The following is a 10,677-nucleotide window of genomic DNA, read 5'->3' as shown; positions in this document are numbered from 1 at the left end:
GGTGATTTTTTAATTTAAAAGTTTATGCTAAACTAAGATTACAGCATTTAAAGGAGAGAAGCGAGAGGAGTTAATCCTTGTGTTGACAATGGAACAAGAAAACTAATCACAACATGTATATTTCTACAAATTATATTATATTTATATTTCTCTATTTTTTATTTTTTTTTATTAAGTATTTATGCTAAGCTAAACTAACCATACTTAAAAGGGCAGATATGAAAGCATAAATAATCTTCCAGTATAATTCTCAAGAGAAAAAAATGTATATTTCAAATAGTCAAAAACACTCCTGGTTAGTGCCTATATAGATGGTTAAAGGTGGTCATTTGTATTCAGATGTGTTGAGATTTGTGTGTGTGTGTAGTTTCTGTGTGCCTTCACGTGTGTGTGTTTTTGCACCAGGGGCATATCTGAGCATTGTGGTTTCCAATGTGCTCCATCTCAGTGCCATACAGTGAGGCCGTGTAGTTTAGTAGGACAGTCATGTGCGCTGTCTGATTCTTTAAAGTGCTCATCAGGGTATGACATTATTGCTCAAAGTGCGCACGAGTAGCCTTTCTCTGCGACATGTCCAGCCCCATATGGACTACCCTACCAGCCTACTGTACGCTGTTGCTAGGTAGAAAGTGTTCAGTGATCTCTGAGACAAATTTAAGAGTGTTATTTAAGAGGCTTCACTGAGGGCTCTGAGAAAGATTACAAACAGTGAGACTTAAGAGTTGCATGCATGGTCTGTCAAAGCATACTAATGAACTGCATCACTGCAAAAGCACATCTCATGTACTCTTAATTCTAAAGGTCATGTCATGTGGAAGAATATAGGCCAGTTTACAGTAGGGAGAGAGACACTGTGAATGTGCCACAGCTTTTATTCCCGCAGAGAATGTGATAATGAAGGTCTTCTGATTCACTGACACACATTCTCATACAGCCTTGTGGATTTCACTGCAGGGAGACAGAATTGCTCATACTCACACACACAAATGTTGCTTCTGCTGCTGTGTTGCGAGGAACTGAAAGCCGAAGCGTTGCCAGCGAGAGACGGCGTGTGCCTTTAAATTCCATGACCCACTTTTTCACAGCTGGGGCTTGATGGCTGGCTGGCTGGCAGGGAGCGCTCGTGCACGCTGCCTTGAATAATTGGGACTGCAAGGTGAATGTGAGGAGAATGGTTAAAGACGGGAGCTTCCCCTCCTCCCCGCGATGGCCAGCGTGCCGGGGGTTCAGTCAGCTGGCTGCACACCAGCACATCTCACACCAGCAGTGTCCTCGAGTTGTTGTTGGTCATGCTATCACAGGACATCAACAGCGATGTGAGTGGAGACAGTTGTTAGGCAGAGAAAAGGAAAAGGAATAGCTGTATGAAATGAAAAGAGACTAGCAAAAAGGGAGGAGGTGCTATTTTTAATCATCTGTAATGAAGATCGAAGTCTGTCGAAGCAATCCATCATATCTAGTCCCGTGAAATAGCCGAGCAGACCTTACTGTAAATGTTATATCTTCCCATCCCCCTCTTCATTTTGCCTCTCTCTTGAGCCTATGTTCTCCTCCACCCCCCTTACTCTCTTCGTCTTCTGTTTCCCCGTTCTCCCTTGTGGAGGATCCTCCACGCCAATACTTTAGAGACAGAAGAGAGAGAAAATGGGGAACAGATTGAGACTATAAAAGACAGCTTTTAGACACCATACATGACCCGGGCGGTGAAGAGAGAGATGAGCGATAGCGGAACACAAACAGCCCCCCCCCCCCCCCCCCGCATTTTGGTTTCCTTCATCTGGGTGATAGATCCCATCTCATCTTCACTGCTGCATGAGACAAATGCTGGGGCGGCATGTCACGCTGTTGTGGCCTGCTCATTCATTCACATGACAGGCAATACAGCCATACAGCATCACTCATCACCCAGAGACGACAGAGAAAAGGAGAAGAAGGGGAGAAGGCATCGTTCTGTTTACTTCATGACACAGATCACTGGTGTGTGTTTATACTGCACACTAGACCTGCTGCATGATGGGTAAGGAGGACTCTCCCCTCTCTATAACTGTTTTTTTAACAAACCTGCAACAATCTAGTGTGACAGGAACAGTAGTAGAAACAAAATAAGTGCTTTGGTAAAGAAGGACAGGAGAAGTTTCAACACTGTGCATTTCCACCTTGATTGTGTGTTTTGGACTCCCACTGAATATTTTATTCTGCTACTGCAACCTTAATACCATGGAAAAACCTTTATAAATACTATATGATACACTTGCACATGCTCCATTTACACATCCTGCGTGTGTGTGCGTGTGTGAAAACATGCCGTGCATCTCGTGGGAAATGTCTTTAATTTCACTACACTGAGCCCATTCAATTTTCCAGCTCTCCAGACATAAATGTTACAACTCTTGCTCTCCAAGCATAAAAGGATGTAGACGTGTACAACACATCTACTTTGTTACAAACTTTGCTTTACTTCCCTGAGTGAGTTTGGATTGACTCAGTGACGCGGTCTGCAGCAAACTCAGTAGGATCGAGTTTAAAGTCTCTATAACTCTATTACTCTACCGACGTCGATGGAAGAGTGTTAGGACTCAAGAGGAGAATACTCACTGTGTAGACAAGAATGTAAATTCTAACCTGTGTAAACCCACCAGTACAGCAAGGCAAAAACACTCCATTAAAAGTAAGAGCTCTTCATTGAAATTCTTCCTAATTTAGAAGTAGGCAAGCATTACTCACATAATCTCTAACTCTACTAGTTAAAGTCGCGATAGTTTGTTACGCAGAAAAATGATCCCTATGACAGAGTGAATACTACATTTTTGATTGTTTGGATCTTTGTGTAGATGAAATATAAATCAGTGTAATTTGAAAATACTTGTGTGGTTCTTCTCAAGGTTTTCTGCCTGTTAAAATGAACTTTTGGTCCCTTACTACGGCTACTTTGCTTAATTTTGCTGAGTGTTTTACTAATGTTGGCTAAATGTGATCTCTGTAAATAATAGAACAAAGAGTGCAGTCTAGGCCTGCTCTTTTTGTCAAGTGTCTTAAGATAACATTTGTTTGTGAATTGGCACGATGCAAACAAAGACTGATGAACTGATTGATGTATAAGAACCTCAAAACTACATAAAATGTAATTCATTGACTTAGTTACCTTCTACCACAGTTAAATAATTTACTATTTAGTTTTAAGTAATTAATTAAACATAATGATCCTGAATCATTTATACATTTTCAGGAAAGAACACATGACCAAACCTCTTTGGTTGGGTTATTATATGGATATGCATAAATAATAACATTTCTCCTATAAAAGATGTCAAACATTATTATATACACAATTAGTGCTCATTACTGTTAATTCAGTCAGCTGCAATCCTTAGAGCAGACCGGGAGATGGTAATATCCAGCATGGATGCATTCAAAGCCTCTTGTAGATGTTGTGTTTTTAATGCATTTTGTTTCATCAGCTCTCAGGCCTTCAACACAATACATGCCTGGTTATCAGACAGTAAACACTGCTGTTTTAAATACTATGTAGACAATACCACTGCTACCACCCAAAGGATTAACAGCATGGATTTAGAATTAATAGCACTATTTACTTGGGTCACAATAGCCATATGTCTGCTGGCCTGTTTGTGTGCAGGCTTCTTGTTTTTGACGTTTGTTTTCTTTCTTGTGATTGGCTCTTTCTTTGTTTACCCAGAGGAACGAGATTGGTCAGCTGTATATGATCTCATACCTAAATACAGCATGCAGTGTACAGCTGACTGTGTGTATGTGTGTGTGTGTGTGTGTGTGTGTGTGTGTGTGTGTGTGTGTGTGTGTGTGTGTGTGTGTATGTGTGTGTGTGTGTGTGTAAGCTTAAGGCAGGGCAAGTCTATTTAGCCAACATGGGGGGGATCTGTCTATCTGCAGGGGGTGAGTTCAGATCATTCTCCTTTGCGCCATCTGGTTCTAGTGAATTATGTAGAGACAGATAATTAAAGGGCTATTAGCATTATGCCACCATAACATGTGTACAAACAACAACAGGAATATGTTAACAGGAGATAAACAAGTTAAAACTGCATACAATTTTTAAGATTTATTCTCGTTTGAGCCCTTATTTGAAATATAAATGGCATCCCATTAAGAGCTTATCCCATCACAGCATGACCTATATCCACTTCTGAATCACAACAATGACCAATAACAAACCATAGATTGACTCCCTGGGTAAAGGTTATGGCAGGATATCCCCTTCTTATTGTCTTTTGATCAGTAAAATAAACAACAAAGCAAGAGACATGTGTCCCACTTCAAACCAATGAAATGAGGGCTTTGTTGCTATGGAGAAATGGTCCTGTCTGTCTGCACCCTAAAAAGGTAACATGAGGATAAAGACGCAGGGCGACTGAGACAGAAGTAGGGAAGGAGACAAAGAGCCAGACAGAGCCAGTCTTAAAGAAAAAGTGAAAAAATGAAGGAGGATGCGAAGTGAAAAACAAGTTGAGGTTGCAGTTTAAACTGAACTGTGTGGTGCAGTTAGCACATTAACAGTTATTAAGCTACTTTCATTTATGAAAATACAGCGCTGTAACAGTATGAGGGTTGTAAAACAGCAGCAGCTCAACATATTGTGTTTCATCCTTTATAACTAGAGTTTCATCATGAGTGTATCTGATGAACTAAATTAATGAAAAATCAATCACATTCATTTTTTGTGAGGCACAATATGTAAGAAACAGATGATGTAAGTTGTGAAAATTTGCAGCTAAGCTGTGAACATCTATCACCACCACACTGACATCTGTTTATGTGTGTTGGTGAGACAAGTGTTTTGTAGGTGCAAATGTGTTACTATCATCAACACAGCAGCATGTCTCAGCAAGCGGGTGAGAGATGAATTTTTGCAGCCTATGCATCGTATCCTCCTTACCCCTGGGATTTCCTACACTTGTTCAGCACTAAATAATTAGCTGCCAAGCTGCAATAGATTGCTGTAAGAAATACTGCAATAACAGGTAAGTTACAGGGAATGCATTGTAATCAGTCATAACACAGAAGAAATATTTTCATTTTTAAATTCAAATGACGTGGCATTCTCACCGCAATCAAACACATTCTCCTCCATCAGAGGTCCTAAAAATGCATTCTCATTTTTCCTTTTATCAAGTGTGGGGCTCATATCAAATATTGGGAAAATGCTTGCGCAAAAGCAAGAGCAACTTTGATCTATTTATTCTATACACTCTTGTTTGGAGCATGGAAGTACATCACATCATTTTTCAAGACAGTTATGAAGTTTTTTTCTCCTCATCTTGCAACAAATTGTTAAAAAATATGACTACTTTGTCCTACAAAGCAGAGTGGTTTCCTTTTTACATCTTAAACTCTTGAATAAAGTTGATGCTGACGAAACTAAACTGAACTCTGATTGTGGATTATTTTATCGCGGCTCTCTAATACAACACACTTACAAAAAGATCTTTAACCAAGCATCAAAGATAAAAATCGCTTGTCCCTGGATTGTCGATCATGTTTGCTTAACAAGCCTGCTTAATCTAGAAACTTCCCTGACCGCCTTACTGATTTTTGACCACCTTACTGACCTTGCTCTCAGTCTGGTACCAGAACATGCAAACATATAAGTAGACAACCATCCAAATAAACAGAGGAGTAAAGAGGCTGCTTCTCCTCAAGTCAGTCAGTTAGGGGAATCTTATCTTAGGGGAAATTACACTATCTACCTGTCTTTCAGCTGCACTATATGTTCTTCACACTGTGTGGATCTATCCCTATGTGGAGAGAATCTCAACATCCCTCTCCCTTGGGATCCAATTACAGACAGTACAGACAGGCTTTCATCATGTGAGCATGTGAAGACAGCCAAACACACATGACCCTTAATATAACCTAAGGCTAAAACACCCCCTACCTCATGATGAACCCTCCAGGCGTTGGACACAAACAGCCAAACAGAAATGAATCAAAGATTTGAGGCACAAAAACAGACACTTACATCACAGAGGTGAAGCAGGGGGTGTCTTTGTCTGGAGGAGTTTTATCAGGGAAAGAGGAAGGGGGTGAGGGGCTTTGGTTAGATGTGCTGAATAAGTAATGTTCACAGTTCAGCATTCTTACCCACATTTCAGCCTCAACCTTGTTAGACAACATAGAGATGCCCAGATGTGTGTGTTTATTTGTCTGGGAGTCTGGGAGTGCATATACCTGCAGGCCAACACTTCTTCACGCCACCTCCTCCATCATAGGAATTGCCAAACAGCTGGTTGCCATGGTTGCAGGTTTCTGTGCGCCAATCAGTAGCCATTTTACTGGGGGTCCGGAGGGGGGGTGAGACTGCACAGTCTGGCAAATAGCAGCGATATGGGGGGGGGAGATTAGCATAAATTCAACCAGAAACACTAAACCCTTTCTCAAATATAGCTAGTTTAGTTCAAATAACAGTGTTTGATTTGTCTGTCTCATGTCGCACATTGTCTCATTGAAATGGATTATTGCTCACAGGTAATAGTAAGGAGAAACTCCCCTGCTTGATGACATTTATATTGCAAAAGCCATATTATAGTTTATTTTATTAAAGTGGTAAATCCATGCCCCAAAAAGGATGCATCAAAACCTTTTGTTACTCATGTTGAAATATTCAAGACCGGTAACAATGCCTCATTAATTTTTTTTACAGCTCTGCAATTAGCTGAATCTTGTGAATTAAGCCTCTTACTGATGTATCAATGGATACACGAGAAAGGCATTGAACCCCCATATAAGTAATGAGTGTAGTTTTGATGAGTCAAAAAAATAGTCTAAGTGTAAGGAATGGTCTCCCCCTACTGGTCAAAATATAAACTTACACAAAGTACACTATTGGTTTAGTTTCTCTTCAAGTTTAGTTCAATTTAGCAGGTTAAAGTTTCTGGCTGAAGAATAATAAGGCATAATTTAAAACTTTTTATAGTAGATGTAATGGTTAAGAATATTTTCAATCGGTATTTAGCACATAATTGTACAGGATGTGTAGGCCAATCTGAAATCCTGAAAGACCTTTGCGGTGTTTTATCAAACAACTTTTATAACATACCTGTCTTTTTGTTATTTTTTGTATTCATCAGATTGATTTTTAAATGGGCTATTATTTATACTTCATTTTGTAGGCAGTAGGCCTAGACTATTTGTTTGAATCATGTTTAAGGTCTACTTTTAGATATTGTCATGCTAGATTTGGTATGACACATTTGTGAATCTAAATTTGAGGATTGACTGACAGATCAACTGATGGCACAGCAATGACTTCACTATAGCATAGCCAAGCCTATCATACACGCTTACTGCCAATAGATGTCAGCATAATACTATAGACAGACCTCAGGCCCTGTATGTAGCCTACTTGCAAGCCTTTTATCTAAGTTGATAAAGTAACCCTATTTAAATAATAAAAATATCATAACTCAAAAAGAGTTCAACCAACTAGCAGCCTCTTTAAGCCATGTGCAAGAAAACAATGCTTGGCCTACCGACAGTAAAGGATTTGAAGGTGAATTTTGGACCACAATGACTGTGTGAATGACCCAGCAAAGTGTGTAAAAATGTTTTCTGTCGTTATTCGGTCATTATTAAATAGGATTATCATTTTATGGTATTTATGCGATTAGTTAGTAGCCCGTGTCGTCCCCTACCTGTCCGTGGGAGGGTGCCAGGTCTGGCTCATGATCAGGTCCCTCCAGCTCCTGCTGTTGATCCCCTTCAGCTGACGTCAGGAGAAATGGCGGACCAGGATGGCAGCGACGCATCTCCTCCAGAGTCCCAAGGTGAGTTTTTACCGACAGAAAAGTAACTTAACCAAACTTTTTTTGGCATGAACGAGCGGCTATTTAAATCATTTATCACCGTTTTGCCCCGAGAATTCACTTTATGTTGTCGTGGGTTTAACGCTGACGCTGAATTCTCAAGAACTACCGGGAGCCGGGTCGGTCACGGGAGTGGGATTAACTAACAACCTACTCACCTAACCGGTTACTTAACGTTGTTTTTTAACACAAACTGTGTTAAACTACAAGAGGGTTCAGTTTTTTACCTTTGTTCTTGTTATTGAAAAACCTGTCGAGGTCCTCGTGCAGGGACAGACACCTGTTGCTGACATTTCGTCAACTCGTCGAAATGCTCCAGACGTGACAGGTGAATCAATGGACATGTAGTCTACACAGGTCTGAGAGGAAGCTTGCTTTTTAATGTGTCTTGAGGCTACAAGTTATTCTTATTCCTCAGACTTAGACAGGTGGCTGTCCACAGTTTAATCTGTTTTGTTATTTCCCTGAATTTATAAAAATTGCGGATAACCGTCTGCACCTGTGACCTAGACTGTTAATCTTTGGTATTCGTCATTACAGTCGTCTAATACCTAGGGAGTAAAATGACCACTCATTCCTTCATTGCATTAAACTTTTGAGCAACTTTTTGTTAGACTTTTATCTGGTTTTATGCCATTTCAACCCTACACGGAAAAATGGCGTTAGACTGTTTTTTTTTTTTTTTTTTTTCTGTTGGCAGTCTAATTATTTTCTGTCAAGAAAACCATCAAAGAAAGATCCGCTTGTCACCAGTGGTGGCGCCAAAATCAAGATTCCATATTCTGTTGGTCTATAACCTCTTATTAGTTCAACACGGAATCACAAAAGGGTAGAATATTCAGCATAAAGTTTGTTGTTTGAAAACAGTGACGGTGCTGTGCTAAGCGTTGACACAGCAGGTGTTTTCTTTTAGCAGAAGACCTTCAGTGACGTCACTGATGGGATGTAGCCAGCAGAGCCGCAAACGTCTTATTTTTCTGAATGGTCTAAATGGACTTGAACTTGTATGGCGCTTTTCTAATCTTCTGACTACTCAAAGCGCTTTTACACCGCATGTCACACCTACCCATTCACACCCATGTACTGATGGCAGAGGTTGCTTTGTAAAGTAACCAGCTAGCAGTGGGAGCGATTCAGGTTTAAGTGTCTTGCCCAAGGACACGTCGGACATGTTGCTGCAGGAGCTGGGGATCGAACCCTCGACCTTTTGGGTTGAGAGACGACGACTCTACAGTACATACTGAGCCCCAGCCGCTGAATAACTATATGAAAACAATAATGTGTTGAGTTGCTGGTGAAAAACTAAAATATTTTGTTCAACTTTATTGCCTTAGTTAATAACCACTCAAACATATTTCTCCATAAGAGGCTCTATTATTGAGGTTTGACTGGGGTGACCTATCACAAATTCAGTGTTTAAGTTATGCTTGGCCTTTAGCTATTTCCATACGTTTTTATTTATTTATTTCATAAGCTTGTATTTAATGTACCAAAGTATGACATGTTTAGTTTGTCTAATCAGGATAAGTTGGCGTTGGAGTTAAGCTATACAAACACAGACTATAGTTTACAGTCTGGGATTAAAGGTTAAGAATGATGAAAATACTTACAAAGAGGCATTTTAAGTACTACTTATGGAAGTGTATTTTAAGAAAACCTTCCAATTATGCTGCTAGTATAACTGCTTCATTTTTATGGCAAAAGCAGGTGCTGTCGTGGTTCCAATTGTTTTCTTACATCTGACACTTTCAACATTTGCCTGAAAAAAAAATGCTGGCTGAATTGTTCTTTTAAATTCTCTGGCAAAACAAATTATAATATCTCGCTCAACATCAGCAAGACTTTGAACTGGTTTCGCTACCTTTTGACAACGCATGTCGGTTTGTTCATGATACCAGGTGTTGTGTGGAAGTTTAGCTCCTTACTGCTGCTTTCAGTATGAGGGGGGCCGCTGTGGCTCAGCTGGTAGCGTCGTCGCCTCTCAACTGGAAGGTTGAGGGTTCGATCCCCAGCTGAGCAACAGCACAACAATCCGATGTGGTGGTCCATGAATGGGTAGTGTTGTACTTACTCTCTGATGTACGTTGCTTTTGGATTAAAGTGTCTGCTTAGGGAATTGAATTGTAACATTGTCTGTACCCTTTATTTAAGGCTTCATAAAATGTCACTTATTTGAATGACAGACAGATTTCACACATCTACTTATCATCATCTTGCCAATTTGAGATGGCAAGATAATATTTTTTTGTAGTCTGGATAGTCCCTTCTGTTTGGTAACCTTGTCAGTATTCTTTTGGTCGCAGGATTTCCTTGTGTTGAGGAATTGTGGAAATCAGCAAAAACATATAATGCCGGGTTGTTCCGTTGAAGTTTATGTGTTTTGGCTACATCTCAATATTATACTAGACCTATATGTCACAAAGCTACATTTGTAATTTAGTATAAACTTTGTCACATCATATCCCAGCATAGGACCACATTTAAGAGCAAGTTTTAAGCTATTGCTCCAATGAGATAAACTGATTAGCATCTGTAAATCCTCAAAATTGGCAAGTGGTAATTAATATTTGTAGAAATGTTTTTGTTGACAGTGGTGAATAATTGTGTTCTGAGCAGCAAGTTAAGACAAGTATTACATTTGTAAAATGTTTTAAATGAGTATATTTGAATATAAAGCCTGTGTGCATGTGTCAATATGTTCCTTTCACCTAAACCTGAAAGTGGAGTATCAACAGAAGTTGCTAAGAGAATAAAAAGTAAATGTGTGCGTGTAACCTTCCTTTTTTTTTTTTAAATGTACCTGTCAAAATTCTTCATCTGTTCTCCTGTCGGTCTCTCT

General features: G+C 39.7%; 1 protein-coding gene across 3 annotated transcripts in view; it reads right to left on the bottom strand.

Annotated features, from left to right (window-relative positions):
* LOC132985078 (alpha-N-acetylgalactosaminidase-like) overlaps positions 1-10,677 on the bottom strand; it is a 423,896-nt gene that overhangs the window by 81,764 nt on the left and 331,455 nt on the right. The window lies entirely within an intron of this gene.

This window comes from Labrus mixtus, chromosome 12 (assembly GCF_963584025.1).
Source record: "Labrus mixtus chromosome 12, fLabMix1.1, whole genome shotgun sequence".
In the NCBI taxonomy this organism is placed as follows: Eukaryota; Metazoa; Chordata; class Actinopteri; order Labriformes; family Labridae; genus Labrus; species Labrus mixtus.
The sequence above is the reverse complement of the archived record's forward strand: the minus strand, read 5'-3'. Positions and strand labels throughout refer to the sequence as shown.